Source organism: Neolamprologus brichardi, chromosome 10 (assembly GCF_056152115.1).
Source record: "Neolamprologus brichardi isolate AB-2024 chromosome 10, ASM5615211v1, whole genome shotgun sequence".
In the NCBI taxonomy this organism is placed as follows: Eukaryota; Metazoa; Chordata; class Actinopteri; order Cichliformes; family Cichlidae; genus Neolamprologus; species Neolamprologus brichardi.
In genome coordinates, this window is record NC_142113.1 from 22,946,200 (window position 1) to 22,965,621 (window position 19,422).

Sequence of the window (19,422 nt, forward strand, 5' to 3'; positions counted from 1 at the left end):
AATGTTTTACTTCAACAGTGGGAGCTGCCACATTAGTATTTACAACTTTTACATGAAATGTCTAGCTGTGTCCTGCTGCAGCAGTTGTTTTGGTGTTGCTATCTGTGATATGTTGCATATGTTTCACTCTAGGAAATTGTGGGCTGCAGCACCCAAACACTGTCGCTTGTGTTGTTATCTCCGTGCCTCTGTTGATTCGCAAGAGTGAGAAAACAGATGATAATATGTCTATTTGCATGTATTTGAGGACTTGCACAATCAGTCACACACACACCCACATACACACACATACACAGGTACGCACACACGTGCATACACAATGCAAGTCTCCGGAGCCTAGCACTGTGGCTTTGAATTCTTAATTAAAGCCATGTTTTCTCCATGTGAAGGATGTTGAAAGCTGCCTTACATAGAGGTTGTTCATGTATATGTACTTGTTAAAAAGAGTGTAGGTTCAGTACTGTACTGTATGTGCTAAAATAAGATGTATTTTCAAGTATCAAATGCATTCATGATGTTCTTTCCATCCCCATCCAGATTAATTATAGAATAACTAAGCATGTGAAGATGTTTATGCAATTTATAGATGCAGGCTGGTTAGGAAAAAAGGACAGCATACCTTGTGTTACGTTACTAGTGATTCACATTATTTTCAAACTCATTAAACCATGTTGGGACCCTTATGCCACATGGATGGGGAAATTGTCATCCAGGATGACACGATAGAAGTGTTTCATCGTAGCAAAAAGTTATTATTAGAATAACCTTATACTTTTCTCCTATTTTGATCAAGTCTACCCAAATGGCAGGGTTCAGGTTCCCACAGCATAACAAGTCATTACATCACCTCACTGTACATTGGGGGTCGAGCATCATGGTTTTTCATTTAATTTGTGTCCTATCTGTATATTTTCTCAGAAAATACACAACAGCAGGAACTTATTATTAAATGACAATAGTGCTAGAAAGTAAATAATGATATTTATGTTATTTAGATTACATGGAGCCGTGCGGGAAGCAAATCAGGAAACTGTAATAGATTATGAGCTAGATACCATGGTGTGCCAAAACTATTTTTGCTAATACTTTCAACTCCCAACAACATTCAGAAAAAAACTGACCTAACCTAACATCATTATTCTTGCCTACAAGCACACCACAGCTGGGATTTATATTCATGCACCCCCACACGGACAAACAACAACAAAAAAAATCCCACTCTCCATCTAAACACAAAAAAGCTGCTTCTTTTGATCATGTGAAGCCTTTGTTAGGTTTGGCCTACTAAACACCCTCTAATGTGAAAGCAGAGTCATTACCACCTGACCCACTGGAGCCTCATAAAAAGAAGAGGCCACATGTGTGTGTAATGGTCTCGGCATCTTTGATCTCTTGTCTTCCTCTAAATGTAGCCACTTTTCAGGATAGCAGCTGGTGTAGAAGCACTTTCCTTTCTTCCATTTCCTCTACCCCATCTGGCTCTCTGTCTGCCACTTATTTCAGTGCAGGGATAGAACCTCCCTGTGTACTTTCTTTATTGAACGGAAAAGGGTTGAGGGTCGAGGATAATGGAGAGATGTCACAGAGGAATGCATCCAGCAGAGCTGCATTTATCTTCATGGTAGAACAGAACATCCATGTTTTGGTATGTATATATCAATTGAATCTGCTAGTCTGGCATTACTCTTTGTTGGAGGCCTCACATCTGAAGCAGAGACACCAGGTGATGACATATGTATTTGTTGACATTTTGCAAAAGACCTTTTAAAATAAATACATCTTTTGCCCCATTTGTCCTCAGTGTCGTAGATCCATTTGCATCAAACTCACTTTAGATGAGTTCTCAACCTAAATGAGCCTTTAAGCATGGGTGGCCGTCTCTGGTATTCATCACATAACCCCTCATAATATTTATGAGGGGTTTTAATATTAAAACTGTACATGCATATCTTCACTGATGATTGTGCCATGTAGAAAACTGTATTACAAGTTTTTTTTTTAGGATTGCGGCTTGACAATGAAGAGGATGTGGCCAGTGAAAGGTCACTTGTTCCTGTGTTTTGGACCCAGTGTCACAATCTTTGGCTTGGGACTTTGGATATGATTGTCTAAGACCTAGGGGTCACATTTTTCACTTTTCAGTATGTGACATAAAGAGACAGAGAGAGAGACAGAGACAGATAAGAGAAAGAGCTCTGACATTAACAAGTTACCATGTGGAGAGCCAGCAGCGGTGCTGGTGTTGGAGGGAAGGTCATGTACCTAGTGCTGCAGAGGGTTCATTCTGCGTGACTCAGAGGTGGACATACAGAGAGGGACGCACACTCGGAATACCAATGACATGTTAGACATTCAACCTAAGGCAAGTGGCTTGCAAGCCTTGATTCATGTTGTGGTCAAAATAAAAAAAATAGAAAAAATAGTGGAAATTAAGTGGGAATATAGAGGCATTAGTAGATCTCCCTTCAATCCTCTCAGTAATTGTCTTCTGCTTCTCTGCTGCTCAAGTCTCAATATTTACTTTTGGTTTAGCTCCTGAGCACTTGAAGTTTAAGCCAGCAGTTTTCACAGGAGAAAAATATTCCTGTCTGAGGATGAAGAAAAGTTCTTATCCCCTTCCAAAAGGCAGAAATACCATTATTGATGCACATAAAGGTCGAAAGGAGCTTATTGATTGTTGGAGAGGGACTGCAAACTTCAGACCCCCTTCAATTTTGGTACCACCTCTCAGCACGTCTGGTGTAAACGCATGAAGACTGTACTGAAAACTCTACTGCTTATACTATATATCATAAAGATACATTATAATGGATGTTGGCTGAAAGGCAGGAGATTATTGCTTACCACATGATATTAAAAAGGAAGAAAGATTGTGATAGCACTTATGTGCTATTGCACAATATCTCATCCCAGACCTAAGAGCTTTAAAATGATATTAAGCCTGCTTCTATAGATATGTCTAAATCTATGTCACAGCCACCTTCAGTAATCTGGATAGAGCTGTATACCAATGAGCAGATGACGTATGGAGAAATGTTCAACCGTGTCAGTATTAGTTTAAATAGGTTTCCATGACATGGGTTTGAACACTGAAGAACACTTAGTATAAAATGTCAGTGGGGAAGAAAACATCTGCTTAATCAGATCATAATAAGGTTAAACCAATTGATGGGTGTCATGTAATCTTAGAAAATAATGAGCGCCACTAAATCTATTTTCATTAAAGAATACATCAGCTCTATTGTCTTTTTTTTTGTCAAAGCCCACACACTTTGGCAGGGTTTCACCAAAGCTATACACAGGTTGATTGCTGCAGGCTTTGCCAGTACTCCAATTATTCCCATACTCCTGCTCCATGGTTGTTGCATAGTAACTAATGAAAGCGCAGAAGCAATGTGTGAAGATTCACAAACTGAAACACCTTTCCTTTGTGGAAGGAGATAAAAAGAAATGTGCTAAAACTCAATCAAAATGTGTGAATTTGTGAAGACACACCAATGTTTTTTGGTGTGTAAAGTGTCAAATTAAATGTGAAACTATTAAATCATCTTTGCTCAGGTATAAATTTGAAACAAGCAATTTAGAAAATATTGGTAATATTTATTTGAGTTGGAAATTTTGCAACTTGATGGCATACTTTGTTTAAAATGACTAAAAAAAAATCGTCTTTTTTCAGTGTAAAAGTTATAACCATGCCTCTAACTTTGGGAAGGCTATAACTAGTCAAAACGTCTTCATTAAAAGTTACACTTGCTAAAAGCTCATTGAAGTGCCTGGTGTAGTGAAGTGGCTTCTTATCCTCAGTCTGTGAACAGACATGGACATACTTAAAATTTAGAGTGTCTTTAATGAGAAGTACAGTGTCTCTGTGTTTCTCCCATGCACATGCATACATTTGCAAATCCAAAGCCCTCGCTGGTCTATAGTCATGTCTCATCTCATAAACTGGTATTTTAACAGATCCTCAGTGAAGTTGTTGGAATAATGCAAGAGACCAGAGTCCAGACAAATGCACCCATGGTCACATTCAGGGTTTTTATTTATTTAATTAAGAAGAAAACAAGCTGAACACAATAATTGTACAGTTGCAGGCCATAAAACTACTTTATAAGCTAAAAGAGACTATGGACAGATGCATTCATAAAGGTTTGCATTGTGCGTTGCAGTCTGCCACAGTGTCTTTTGCTTCCAAAACCTACAACATCTGAAGCATCCTTAATTTGTAGTATTTAATCAGCTGATTATGAAAGCACTGGAAAATGTTATGTAAGAATTGTGAACAAACTTGATATATGAATAGAAGAATACATTTGGAAATAAAAGACCTCCTTTATTGTATATTGATGCTACCATGTTATTTGGTAGGAAAAGCTTATAATTTATTTGTGAATACTTTCAGGTTTGTTTACTCTTATTGTAGCAAAAGTGTGAAAGGGGAAAAAAGGTTGATATGGAGGTCAGTCCAAATAAAAATATTTATCACAGTGAGTATTTTAGTGAAATGAGTTTACTCATACATTTATATTCACAGGCAATATTTTCAACTCCCTCGTTATTAAGCTGTGATGCATTTTGAACTGTACTTGTCTAATAAGTTCCTGTCCTTGGCATTCCCTTGTCTCTCCCACTGCTTCCAGGTGTAACCTGTTTCCTTGGTATAGTTTGTTCTTCAGACGGAAACCCTTGTGTCACAGAATATTCTCCACCCTCTCACTCTCTTAATATTTTCTTTCATGGCAGTTTTCATTGTGATACCTCTTTCCACCTGTAAATCTGGCCATGACTTTCCTCTGTCTAATCAGCATAAAGAGGAAAAACATAAAACGGAAATGGAAATTCTTCACCTTGCATAGAAAACAACAAGTAAATATGACATTGTGCAGAGGATGTTGGAGATGAAATTGTGTTGTAGTGATGACATGGTTAGACCCTGTTCCTCACTGGAGAAAGATTCTAGGTTCTGAGGCATTTCTGTGTGTTAGTACGTTCTCCCTCTGCATGTGTGGGTGCACCAACATTTTTCACAAGTCCAAAGACGTGTATATTAGGGTAATAAGTGATTCTATTTTGGCTGTATAGTTGTGACTGCTCACATTCACACCTATACCCATGTCTCTGTGGTAGACTGGCAACCTGTCATGGGTGTCCCCCACCTCTTTCCTATGTGTGATAGGCTCCAGCTCTGCCTATGATCCTGAATTGGATACATGGTTATGAAAACAGATGGATGGATGCCAGCCTATAGAGTTTTAGTAATCTATTTACAGTTAAGTCATGGGCCACTTGAATCTTGTTAAAAAAAAAAGGCATAATTTATGTGGGTGTTTGTGTACACAACATAGGATTACTTTTTTATGTCAACAACAATAACCTACAGGTAGGTGTTAGCAGAAGCTATTAGCAGAATATAAATGAGGCTGAAGCTAATAATTGTGTTTCTGCGATAAGACCATGATATAATAAAGCAGGTAAACAGAAATAAGGTTCTAAATGATCCTCTTCATTAGGGAGATTAAGAAAATGAATATAAAACTTGAACAGAATAAACATAAATGAGGAATTTCCTCCTTTGATGAGAACTGTACACAATAAAGTGATCACCAAGGATGTGCCTCACCAATAAAATACCAATAAGTTTAGGGTAAAAAAAACATGTGTCAGAGCCCTAAGACTCTGTTTTTTGGCTTTATGAATGTAGTATGTAAAGTAAATGTAAATTCGTTAACACATACAAAGCAAGTATTGCTTCGGTGTTCACATATTTTGGAAACTAGTTGGAATTATTCATTACTAAATTTCTTTATTTTAAGTATTGATTGTTTTAGAGACAGGACATGGACATCAAAAAGCACTTGTAATGCAATTTTATTAAATGTTATCCTAAAATGTTTTACAGTAATAAAAACAAAGATTTCCACTCGTGTTATATTTTTAAAAAACAATTGCAAATTTAACAAATTAACATATTTCTTAACTAGACCACTTACCACTCACACTGTGTCTAATAGCAATTAAAAGCAACTAAAGTAGTACCAAACTGAGCGCCATGACACAACTGCCTAGCAACAACTGTTATAAAGAGAGTGCTGAAGGATCTCCAATCTGGATTGCTGAGTGTAGCCTGAAACTGTAGAGAAGATCGAGTATTTAGTTGCTCAATAAGCAAGCTAACAGTTGGAACCAAAGTCAATCGGATGTAGCAAACACATTTAAAATGCCGTGGGTAGGCAGTAAATCAAAAAGGAGGCTGATGATCATATAAGCAGGTACAGACAAGTGGAACACAGTGAAGGCTGCAGCAACACGGGAATAAGACAACTTAGGCAACCTGGAAAATGCTTTCTATGTGCTATTAATTTCAGATAAGGTAGAAAGAGAAGTCATTGTGATCAGTGTCAAGAAGCAACAGGAAAATTCAAAAACAGTGGCTGGTGGGCATGAAGAAAGAATGACACAGCTGAAAGTGATATTATATTACTGAGAGCACAGGAAATAGTCAGAGGCAGAGGAGGGAGGAGAGAAAGATGGAGCAGCTGTCCCCATGACAAGATTACCACAGGTTTTTGTGCAGTCGAAATCTCTTAAGCCGTGTGTACAAAGATGTCTGACTAAATAGTGACTAAGGAGTTAGCTTGCCATTATTTCTCATCTCACTGCAGGTATCTTTTTAAAATCACACAACTCGTCTTTACAAAACCTGTCCTCAGCCCCGAGTTATGATTCAAAAGTAGTTTTTCAATCACTATATTTAATTAGGCGTAGCCAAGTGTTGAAAAGCTTTCACTTGGGCAGTCTCACAATCCCTTTTTGCAGATGATGTGGTTCTGTTGGCTTCATTGGGTGGTGGCCTCCAAGTCTAAGGCCATGGTCTTCAGCTGGAAATAGGTGGAGTGCCCACTCCAGGTCCAGGATGAGTTACTGAAAGAAGGAGTTTAAGTATCTCGGGGTCTTGTTCACGAGTGAAAAGAGCGGGAGATCAACCGACAGATTGTTGCAGTGACTGCAATAATGCTGGTATGGCCATCAGTTCGTCATTCTAAAGAGAGAGCTGAATGTAAAAGCCAAGCCCTCAATTTAACGGTCAATCTATGTCCCTACCCTCACCAATGGCCACAAGCTTTGTGTAGCGACTGAAAGGAAAAAGTAAACGGATACAAGCAGTGGAAAAGAGCTTTCGCCGAAGGAAACCTAGCTTTTCCCTTAGATATAGGGTGAAGAGTGTGGCCATCCAGGAGGTACTACTCCTACAAATCGAAAGGAGCCAGTTGAGGTCATTCGGGCATCTGATGAGGATGCCTCATGGGCGCCTACTCGGTGAGGTGTTCCGGGCATGTCCCACCCGCAGGAGGCCATGGGGTAGACCCAGGACACGCTGGAGAGATTATATCTCTCGGCTGGCCGGAGTACACCTTCTTTGTTCCCACGGACAAGCTGGAGGTGGTGGTTATCCGCTTAGGCTCCTGCCCCGTGACCCAGCCCCATATAGGTGGAAGAACATGTATGTATGGATGGATGGATGGTATTTAATTAGGTTCAAAGTTTAGGCACAGTTCACAGCCTTGCTATACTTAGCCTCTCACTTTTCATCCTGTTCCATCATAAGGTTAAAAGTGTTGAACCTTAAGCTGTTAAAAAGTTTCTGTGCTGGGTTGAATGCAAGCTAAACAGCAAAGATGGTTATATTTACTGCCAGAATACCATTGTCTTACTGCACTTTGCCTCTCTGCACTCTTTCCTGTTAAGGAAACTGGATAGGCAGAACAAAGAAAGGAACATATGGAGATCAACACTTTCGCAAATGCAAAAAAACAAACCCACTAAAACTTTTCAAAATATTAAAAGCTGGGTGTCCCATGGGTACACTAAATTGTACATTGAGGAATCCTTTAAGTGTTTGGCCACTGCATTTTCACGTCTTGATATAACTCAAATCTGGTTATCTTTGAAATATAATCAGCTGAGTTTCACACACCCATCACTGTATCCACACATGCACCAGAAATGTACTTCTTAGATTTCTATTAATATTACAGACATTGCATATTGTACAATTAGTACCATAGCTCTAAATGTCAAGGGAAGGAAGGCGTGTAATCAATTCCCTCAGGTTAAACAAGCTCACTAGTTAAGCATCTGATTCACTGTTGCCTGTGACAGAGAATGATGGGCTGGATGTTCAGACAACAGCACATTCCCTGCAGCAGTAGGTCTAACATCATCTTGTTTTCGTGTCGGTGGACAGAGCAGGGCGATTTAACAGCATATTGCCACTGTTCTATTGAGTATTGCAAGGTAATAATTTCTACCCCTAAATTATGTTGCTCTGTTATATTTTCTCGTCTGTCTCTCTCTTTCTCTCTCTCCCTCCAAAGTGTATCTCTCATTTTCATTTTTTCTATGCCTATTTGATAATGACACAAGGCTGAGGCCCTGCTGCAGGGGGGATTAGACAGAGTTACAAATCAAAGTGGGTTAATCGGCTAGCCTACCATTTTTGCAGGCATCTCTCAGTTCAGTGGTCCCACTACTCTATTTGTTTGTGTGTTACTGTAGTGTTTGCGCACAGCTGCTCAACGGTTTTTTTTTGTTGTTGTTGTTAGTTTATTCGTTAAAACAAAAATGAGCAAAAAATATCACAACATACTTCTTTTGAACTTTTTATGGACTCACCTTTGGAGAGACAAATTGGTAGTGACAGTACAATCAACCATCCGCTTTCAGGAAATAAATCCAAGATGGCTTGTGTGGTTGCATACAAAGTCAGTTGATGAGCATGGTTCTGGTGATTCTCCTGCCTTCAGGTTTGGAGTCTTTTTTTTTGGAGACTGCTGTTTGATTTTTTGTGTGCAGCAGAAAACTCTCCACGCCAGGCATCATCCTGCACATGAAGATTGGGTCACATTCAGAGCTCTTTGCACAAGTTTGAAGTCCATGTTTAAATCACAAATGAGGATTTGCAAGTTTAGTCCTAGACTTCCAAGGAGAAAATGTAGCATGAACTATGTGCTGAGCTTTAGAACCTTTTTATTCAACCCCACATACTGATGAATATTCTTAAAATCCTGTTAGTTGCTGAAAGTAAGACAGTCAGCACAGTGTGGAATGGACTGGACTAGGACACAAACAGGTCTATAAATGTTTAGTGGCAGCTATTTTCCTTTGATTGAAACAGTTTTTTAGCCATATGCTGTCATGGCTGGATGCCAGGTGACTATTTATGCATTAAAGATGGTATGATATGTCTCTGACACTCACAGTTTACTGTGCACACATTTATCTTCAAAGCTGAGAGCTGCACAGTATGTTGTGTCACTGAAGTTGTGTTACAGAAAAGCAAAGACAGATGCATATAATACTCATAGTCACAGCCACATGTGGGTGCACTTTCCATTTTGCCTGCTCTTTTTCTTAATAGGAAGGGCACGAGTTGAATCACGATCGACTCTGTGTGTTCAAAATATGAGTGTTAGTGTGTAAGCATTGCTGTCGAGTGTTGTGTACCAGGGATAACACTCATCACTGCGTGGGATCTATTTTTAGGTTGTTAATCAAGTAACATGTTCTGACTGACACACTCAGTATGATATCCCATGAAGTGTGAGTGCAGGGAGATTGCTTCATTTTGGCTCATCCCACCGCAGTGACCTACCAGAGGTCAAAATGATGTGTGTGAGAGTGCAGATGCAAGTCTTTGCTTTAGTGCCTGTTGTCAAACAACAAAATAGCTCTGTACAGTGTGTTCCAGATGCAAAGGGTGCCAGACACATTTACAGAGATTTGCTTCTCTTTATTTGTATGTGTTTGTTCTGTTTAAATGCATCCCAAAAATTGGACATGAGGGAAGGGTAAAGATATGTTTTTTTTCTAAAACGTCTATTATGAAACAAGAACGGTCATGACACAGAAAGATGCCGTAATTATCCAGCAAACAATACAACATAGCGTAGCCACTCACATTTAGTACAACCTTTTGAACAAAGTTAAACATGTCAGTAGGGCAAAATTTTAGAGTGACATGAAGGGTACAGGTTATAAAAGTCAGATGACATTTATAGTCATCAGAACTAAGCAAATAAGACACTAATAATATGTAATGTACAATTGTTTGTTTGTTTTTGTTTTTCATAATTCTATAATGACTGATGAATTAAAGCCAGTTAAGCACCTGCACTACAGCAGGTAATATTTGAGATAAAGGATTAGAAGTTACAAAATCACTCTCTACTGACCAATCAGTGCTCAGGAAAATAACATAACCATACATGGAAGACCCCTTATCTCCCAGTGATAGGACAGTAATAGGGACTAAGGTTTTTTTTAAGTGTTAAAGGTGTTGTTCTTGTTTTTCTTTCTGATTAGCAATATATAATGAGTTGTAAGATAGACATTGTAAACACCTTGACCAAAACACAATTGAAAAGTGTTAATTATAACACATAGACATGGACTTCACACCTGACATTTGAGGTAAACAATGATTTGACAGGCTACCCTTACCACAGCAGTCAAAACATTTGAGTTGAATCACATAAAGACTAGGAAAATGACACAAGTCTTTTTTTTTCTTACTGTCAGTTTATTGTTAGTGTAGATGTTATTCACATACATTAAAATACAGTGTGTACAAAAGTGTGGCCACTAAGAGATACAGTGGTTTAATCCTAAAACAGGATAACTATTTCCCTTTGCTGACTTTTAATCCAAATTTATAGGCAAGCTGAGTCTACATTTGATAACCACCATAGTGTGACCACATTGCTGAATTGCTAGTATTAAGATAACTGAGCCCAGATAAGAAAAAGTTATCCTGGGTATGCTAAACTTGCTTTGCAAAAATTCTTAACAACGCTATTTTTTTCCCCCTCCTATTATCAGAGAATAATGATCTAATCAATGATACCTGTTTAAATACAACAGTAATACTTACCGGGGTGCTACATTAGGAGTCTAAATCGAATCACTATTTCATTAAAATTATTTCATTTTACCAACCAACTGAGAATGTTGTCAGTTGCAATAACTGTAATGTATAAAAAACCAAATGAGAAAGTTATTCGGAAGATTCTTGACGCTAATCTTTTAATAAACCTTACATGAGGCCAGCAATTACAAAGCTACAATATTTTTTTTCCTTGTGTATATTCTTGTGTGTATATATTTTCATCCTTCTCTGATTAAACAGATTTATTAACGTGTTTGTGACTGTTTATCTTTGCTATAAATTTGACTGTTGGTCACATGATTTGCTTCATGTCTGGCAATAACATCGATTTTACAGTGTGTGAAAACTCATGATACTAGCTGTCAATGGAGCACAGGACTATATTCTACTTTATCGCAGCTTGTCAAAATACGAGAAGTTGATAATGGCTTGGCAGGAGAACCAGGGGGTGTGGATTGGTTTTCACAGCAGTTGAACGTGGCACAGAGTTGATAATGGGATAGCGTTGAGTGGTGTAATGCAGCAGTAGCACTTGGCCTAAAGGATATGTTTGCTCTCACTTCTGTCTTATGGGAAAGCATTTTAGCATTGTTACTTTTATGCAAGTTACAAGTTTAGTTTAAATTTAGATGGCCATTTTTCGGTCCAAAAAACCCCAAAACACAAACAATACAAGCTTGTTGATCATAGTCTTAGGTATGGGCTAGGTATGATTTTCCTTCTCGTATTTGTTTCCAACAAGATAGAACAAGTTCTGTGGTTGCCTGTTGTGCCATTAAAGGGAGTTTTATGTCCAGCACCCGTGTTGAATATGAATCATGAAACAATTTCTATCTTATTCAACCTTGTATGGACAGCTGTGATAAAGTATGAAATGAGTCTTTTGAAGGGCTTTACCTTTTGCTGTTGCAGATTCTCTCTCTCTTACGTCTCTCTCTAACTGTGATTTGTGTTTATGTATGTATAATATAATAAGTACATTTTGGGAGGGGCAGCATTCTGCCATGACCATTTGGGAGATCATGAGAAAGAGGGGGAAAAAGAAAAGCTTAGAGAGAACGGACAAAACAAATACATTTTATATTGCAATACTAACAGTTTCTTGATCGATAAATGGTGGTACAACTTGATAGCCAGAAGAAAGTACTGTACTTTTTGTCACTCCCATATATGAAATACAGTTTGTTTTCTGCACATTGCAATGGCTTAAAATGTTCATCAGACCTTTGGGAATTTGTGAGATCCCTGTCAAAGTTACAGTTGTAGATAAACAAAAGAATTCTCTTCAAACAGTTGTATAAGGATCGAATGGCTCCTAGCAGCGGGACAGATACCACATGCTCCCAAAGCACCTCTCACAGAACGCGCAAGTGACACAGTCGAATGCCTTCTCCAAGTCCACAAAACACATGTAGACCACTTGGGCAAAATGTCATGTACTCTGAAGTATCATTGAGGGGGTAAGGAGGTGTTCCAGTGTTCCATGACCATGGACATGACCAGTTCTTTTCCAGCACCGGGGGGAACGTAACACTGGCATTGAGGCTGAGGAGTGTGATCCACCTCTAGTTGGAGCATATCCTTCGGTCCCCTTCTTCAAAAATGGGAAGCACTACCCTAATCTGCCAATCTAGAGGTACTGCACCTGATCTCCACTAAACATCGTGGAGGTGTGTCAACCAAGACAGCCCTACAACATCTAGAGTTTTCAGGATCTCAGGGCAAATCTCATCCACCCCAGGGGGCCTGCCACTAAGAAGTTATTTAACTGGCTCAGTGACCTTGCCCCCGGTGATGGACGAGTCATCCCCCTTGTCCCCAAACTCTGCTTCTTCTATGGAAAACTTGTCGATGGGATTAAGGAAGTCCTTGAAGTATTCCTTCCACTGTCCAAAAATATCCTCAGTTGAAATCAGCAGCACTTCACCCACACTCTTCCACCATACACAGTGCAAAAAGAGAACTTCCTCAGTTGCCTGACAGTTTGCCCGAATCTCTTTCGGGCAATCCAAAAGTCTTTTTCCGTGGCCTCTCCAAACTCCTCCCCCAGCCGAGATTTTTCTTCAGCCACCACCAAAAAACACGTTCTGCTTGGCCTGTTGGTATCTATCGGATGCCTCTGAATTCCAAAGGCTAACCAAGATGGATAGGTCTCCTTCATCAGCCTGATGGCTCTGTTCATCTCCAGTGTGCACCATCTGGTTTGGGGGTTACAACCATAGCATGCACCAACCACCTTGCGGCCACAGGTCAGTTCAGCAGCTTCAGCATTGGAAGTGCTAAACATGGTTCATTAGGACGCAATGTCCCTACTTGCTCTTGGAACACTGTTGAACATCTGCCAGAGGTTGGACTTTTGGACTTGTAGATCTCATGGATGGGGGCTTCTGTCAGGTGTTCCCAGTTTACCCTCGCTATACGTTTAGTGACCCCAGGTATGTCCAGAATCCTCCCCTGTAACCTGATCTAACTCATGGCCAGGTGGTGATCAGTTGACAGCTCAGCACCTTTCTTCACGTGAGTGTGCGGAATATATGGTATGCGATTACAAAATCGATCATCAACCGTTGACCTAGTGTATCCTGGTGTACATGCACTCATGGACACCCTTATTTTCGAACATGGTGTTTGTTATGGACAGATTGTGGTTTGCACAGTATCAAAACACCCCTTGGGTTCAGATCTGGCAGATCGTTCTTCCTAATCACTTCCCCCCCAGGTCTCACTGTCATTGCCCACATGAGCGTTGAAGTCTCCCAGTTAGACTACAGAATCCCCCAGGGTGGTTCCACATTAGACAGATCAAACCACACAAAGATATTCAGCCTTTTGGAGTTGCCATGTAAGACCTCAAACCTTGACCAAACAGATATGATCTCAAGGGACTTATTCACATTGGACATTCAAAGAATATGGCTTCACTAACACAGCTGTGTGAAAACGGATTGCCCTGTAGTCATCTTGAATAGTATGCATGACTAAAGTTTCCGATTAAAAGTTAATGTTTAAGTAACTGTGGCCAAAGGAGATTTTATTATTAATTAAATATCAAAGTTCAATGTTTTTTGAATGCCTAATTGGTGTGTTAGTAAATGCACACAAATCTAAGAAACTTACCTGTTACTGTCTTACATGTACTTTTTGAAGCAGATACTTAAATATTTTTAAATGGAAGGCGAAATATGAAAAAATGTTGAATTGTATTTTTGTTTGTAGAGCACTTTGAGCATTAAGGCTTCTTGATGCTCATCTGAGATTATTAATGGTATACATTCATGATGGCAAATATAGTTCTCAAAACAATTCAAACGGACCTATTTCCTTAGGATCTCTCCCGCACTATCATATATGGACTTGCACCTTCCTAAAAAGGTGATACATTTGCACCCTATTACATTTAGTTTCAGTGAAAGCAATGCAAATTCAAGTATGTAGGTCATCTGTTTCAAATCATCATTTGTTCGTACTTAAAATGGCTTTGCAGTTATCATTCCACTTTATGCCCTTCCCTTCACTGATATTTTATATGTTTTTGGTAGTGTTGTCAAGACGGATAGAATTATGGTCCAAAATAACACATTTCTAGTGTTATCCTTGTATGTCATTGCCCCACATACACATACATACATTTTGGCACTGACACCCCTAAAGCACCCCTGTGTGTATTGTAGGTCAATCCAGCTGTGAGGAAATATTGCTTCTTCAAGGGTATCCTAGCTCAAGGAGATACTGTATTCAGACCATCAAATCTGAAGTCACTAAACTATGTGCATGAAAAAAGAAAGAGACATTTGCTCCTAGCTACATAGGGAAACTGGAATGAACTGTATTTGTGGGTCATCTTTATAGCCAATTTTTTTTATGCTCACTGTGGTTGTATATTTTCCTTCGATCTGGAGATGTCTATATACTGCATTAGCTCACTGTTGACAATGTGTATGTGTGCTGTGTACTTCTTGTTACACAACTTGAATAACAAACAGGTTCTTCCTCAGTTCCCCAAACGTCCATAATGCATGAGATGCTGGAGTCCAGTAGATCAGCGTATTTCTATGTGCATTGTATATGTGCTGTAGTAAAAGGATAGTTGTAGAGAGCCTCAGTAGCATCAGAAAGGTAGATATTTGACAAGTTTTCAAATGAGTATATGCATGCAGTGTGCACCACACATTTAGCTTCATGAGACATGCAGCTCACACACATATACCTGCCCACACACACATACCCCCACCCAAAACCCCCACATGCAATCTTTGAAAGCAGGAGCGGTAAGTGGAACAAATAACATGCACTGAGACAGACTAATTTTTTTCCCCTTCATCTCTTTGGCTAGCTAGCCTTCTGATGTGAATGAGATTGAAAGCTCCATCAGCTACACCCTGTCTTTCAGTGAAATTCAAAAGCACCCTAATAATCTGCGTCCTACTCTGTCCTCTCTTCTCTTCCCCATCACCCCCCACTGACCCCCTCTCTGAATTGCCACTCCACTCTACTACTCTCCGGGGATGCAAAAGGGCCTGCAGATGCTCCAATCGTCTCTAATAAATTGTATGTAGTCAGTTACGCTACACAGCTGCCAACTGGCAAAGATTTTAACCTCTGCTTTGGGAGAACTCTGGGAAATAAAGGTTCCTCTAAATTCAATTCACCTTCAGCGATCGCTTTTGAAAGCTATGTCCAGGCCAAAGTAAATGATGAAAAGTATAGAGGGGGAAAATGGGTGACACACAGAAAGAGGCAAAATAGAGAGACAGGAGCTACATGATGGAAAGAAAGATTAAGCAAAGTAAACAAACAAGAATCTGGCAGTCATTAAAATACATCATCTGGATTTTGACCAGATGATGTATTTTATATATAAAAAGAGTATAAACAGCTTTGGTCAGATAAATATCCTCATGGAAATTAAATCTCAAGACCTGAGCAACAAACAAAACTGATCATTCTCTGTCTAATAGACTCACATTTACTACTCTTATCACTCCAATGTCATGTATTAATCAAGAGAACACTAATAATACTGGTCCTAATAATTTGGGAAAATTTTACAAGAATCCCTTAAATTTGCTTACACTTGTGATTATGAGAGGCAGCATGGTGGCACGGTGGTTAGCACTGTTGCCGCACAGCAAGAAGGTCCTGAGTTCAATTCCAACATCAGGCCGGGGTCTTTCTGTGTGGAGTTTGCATGTTCTCCCCGTGTTTGCGTGGGTTCCCTCCGGGTACTCCGGCTTCCTCCCACCGTCCAAAGACATGCAGCTTGTGGGGATAGGTTAATTGGATAACCCAAATTGTCACTAGGTGTGAATGTGCGAATGAATGTGAGCGTGAATGGTTGTCTGTCCCTGTGTGTTGGCCCTGCGACAGACTGGCGACCTGTCCAGGGTGTACCCTGCCTCTCGCCCTATGACAGCTGGGATAGGCTCCAGCGCCCCCCGCGACCCTAAAAAGGATAAGCGGAAGCAAATGGATGGATGGATGGATTGTGATTATGAGGTTTATTCACTGAAAAAGAAGATTTAAAAAAACTAATTTATTTATTTTTTGCATCTGTTTGATATATTTTTACATTATATGTATATTCTCTCAGCTTGACCACATATAAACAAATACTAGTGTTATTAATTCTGGAGCAAACAGGCCAAACAAAACCCCTGCAGCAGCCCTTGTGTGGTTTCCTGTTGCCTATTTACTCCATGTAGTGTGCAAGCTGTTCTAGATACAGCTCTGAATCATAAAGACTCCAAAGACAGATCACCCCAGACTGGGAAATATATGTCACTCTGCTCTGGAGGGATGGATGTTTATTATTAGACTTCTTTAGAAATGCTGTGCCCTATTCCAGGTTTCTCGTACCCTGTCAATGATGGGGTGAGGGCCATGTGAGACAGGAAATTGAAAGCCACTTGTTGTCGGAGGGCTTTTTGGAGGAACTGAAGTACTGGTGTACTACAGTATGGGCATATCGGTGAGTGGTGAAGTGATCACTTCTCGTCCTCACTAAAGATATTGCAAAATAGAGGAAGAACAGAGAAAATGAAGCAGAAAGAGTGATAGAGGCCTTACAGTCAAGATGCTTTAGTATTCAACCCCAGTATTCAAGGTTACTGCACTTCAGAAATAAATTTAAACAAAATTAGGTGAATGTGTTAAATATGAAAATCATTGTTTTGTGTTTGTTTTTTGTTTTTTTCGGTCAAAATTTGGTTGATTTTGCCTGAATGCAGGATATACAGTTTGGGGGAATAAACTGGAGAGAAGATATTTAAATCAGAATCCTTAATGGAATTGAACAGCTACAGAACTCATATAGCACCTTAGAGGCTGATACACCACCTGTCATAAGATAAGATAAGATAAGATACCTTTATTAGTCCCACAAGGGGAAATTTCATGTTCTCAAGATGGCTTCCATCTGCTTAGTGATCATGATACCAGCTATTAAAATTCCCCGTTGATGAATTCCCACCTATTTATTTCCCAAACCACATGCAGTAAATGCAACAAGAAGTCCTCTGAGATTAAGAAAGATGGAGAGAAGAATCTAGGGAGAGAGGAAAAGCTCCAGGGGAAATAGATGGAAGGATATTCATCAAAGGAGTGGGGAAAATCTGAGCTCAAATGGGAAAAAATAGCATGAAATAAGAAAAAAATAAATAGTTGGAGGAGATGAGGAAATAAAAATGGAGGGGAGACAATGTTTCAGAGGGAGGTCATAGCTGGTGCTGACTGGGAATGAAGAGCAGTGAGAATAAAAGCAATTTGCATTACCGTTCCACTGAGCTTTCCAGTGCCTTTCATTTGCCCCCATACCTCTCCACTCCACCCCATATGCACACACACACTATTCCTTTCTGCAAACTAACCACACTGTTCCACATCTCTCAATAGGAAAACTTTCTTCAAGGTTAGTTAGAAGAAGGAGATCTATAGTATTTAGTAATCCTTATTCTGGACCTCACCTTTTCTCTCTTGATGTAGACTTTGTATTCCTCTCTAGTCCAGCCTTGTACACTTACAATCAAAACAAATCACTTTCCATGACTTCTGTTATGTATTTTTCTGCTTTGTGTATTTGGTTCACAGTTTTTGTTAATTTACCATATCAAAGTTACATTATGCCTTAGAATATATAGCTATATATACTCCTTAAGCTTTAAAATTGTATATATATTATAGTCAAAGGAGCTTGCAAAGAAAAAAAATATATAAACACTAAATAGAGTGTGAGCTGAGCAATCAGCTGAACACAACTTGGTTGTAACCTGGATCAGGTGGTGTACCGTCCTAGTGTACCATTCAATATGGTGGCAGCGTACCATGTTCCACACCTGCATTGCTAAAATGTCTGTATGGAGCTGTGGCTTTAACACAGTTGGAGCCTATACTTGTGGTGGCAACCCATAAACTGAAGGTGAACAGAGGGCCATCAAGCTAAAAAGACCTTTTCAAGGGTAGTAGGCCAAGTGGAATGCAGCTTTGGCAGCCATGTTGGTCTTAAACTGATTTTTCCAAACTGTTGGGGTGTTTGTGTCTCAGAAGGTGGAGTAGGTTGTAGTTTGGAGGTTAGTGGTTTGATCATTGGCTGCTCCAGTCTGCCAAAGTACTTTTGGGCAAGATACTGAATTCTGAGTTTCTCCCAATGCATTTATCAGAGTGTGAATGTGTTTGTGAAGTTTAGATAGAAAGCATGTAGACACTAGAAAAATATGCTTGTATGAATGTGTGTGAATGAGTGAATAAGCCTGCTGAGAAGGGGAAAGCGCTGCTCTGCTCACACAGTATACAGTGATAATGGGATGCTACTGCATTTCCTCAATCCAATTCCCATATTGGGAGAAGTCTGCGAACTAGGCAAATATTGTGCCAATCACTGGAGTAGATAATTAAACAACCCTGCCACTAAGAAGTTGGGTCAAATGAAGTTCACATTGAGTTCCTTAATGCCCCGGATATTGTGGGCCTGACCTAGGTTAGCTGACACACACCTCTGCAACATTACATGGACTGGTACCTCAGGATTGGCTGGAGGGTGTATTCCAATACTCTTAAGCCTCCCTGGGAAGGTCTGTTCCAGTGTACTGAAGAAGAGCGTCCCTCCATTTGTCAAACCCCATATTCAATAGCAACAATTTGGTTTGCATCCTGGTTGCAAAATACTGGACCAGTTCATTATCCTCCCAAGGACATTTAAAGGTCAGTTGGAGTTTGCCCAATCAATATGTTTTGTCAAGGTACTTAGTCAAGGTATCCAATCACATCCTTCAGGGTGTCCTTAGAGTTCTTCAGAGTGTCGGATATCAGTCCAGTTGTTGCAAGCTACTGAGTCCAGTCCGTGTGTTACCATAGTGTGAGCTTGTTTTGCATTGGTAGCAATAACTCAGACTTAGAGTCAGCCACTCAGCCAGGTCACAGCCAAGAGGTTGAGGTTATCAGGTTTGATGATTTCAGGATGTTGTCTCTGCCTTTTGCTGATGTTG

At 39.7% G+C, this 19,422-nt stretch overlaps 1 protein-coding gene across 1 annotated transcript in view; it reads left to right on the plus strand.

The window, feature by feature from the left end:
* gabrb2b (gamma-aminobutyric acid type A receptor subunit beta2b) overlaps positions 1 to 19,422 on the plus strand; it is a 57,163-nt gene that overhangs the window by 2,002 nt on the left and 35,739 nt on the right. The window lies entirely within an intron of this gene.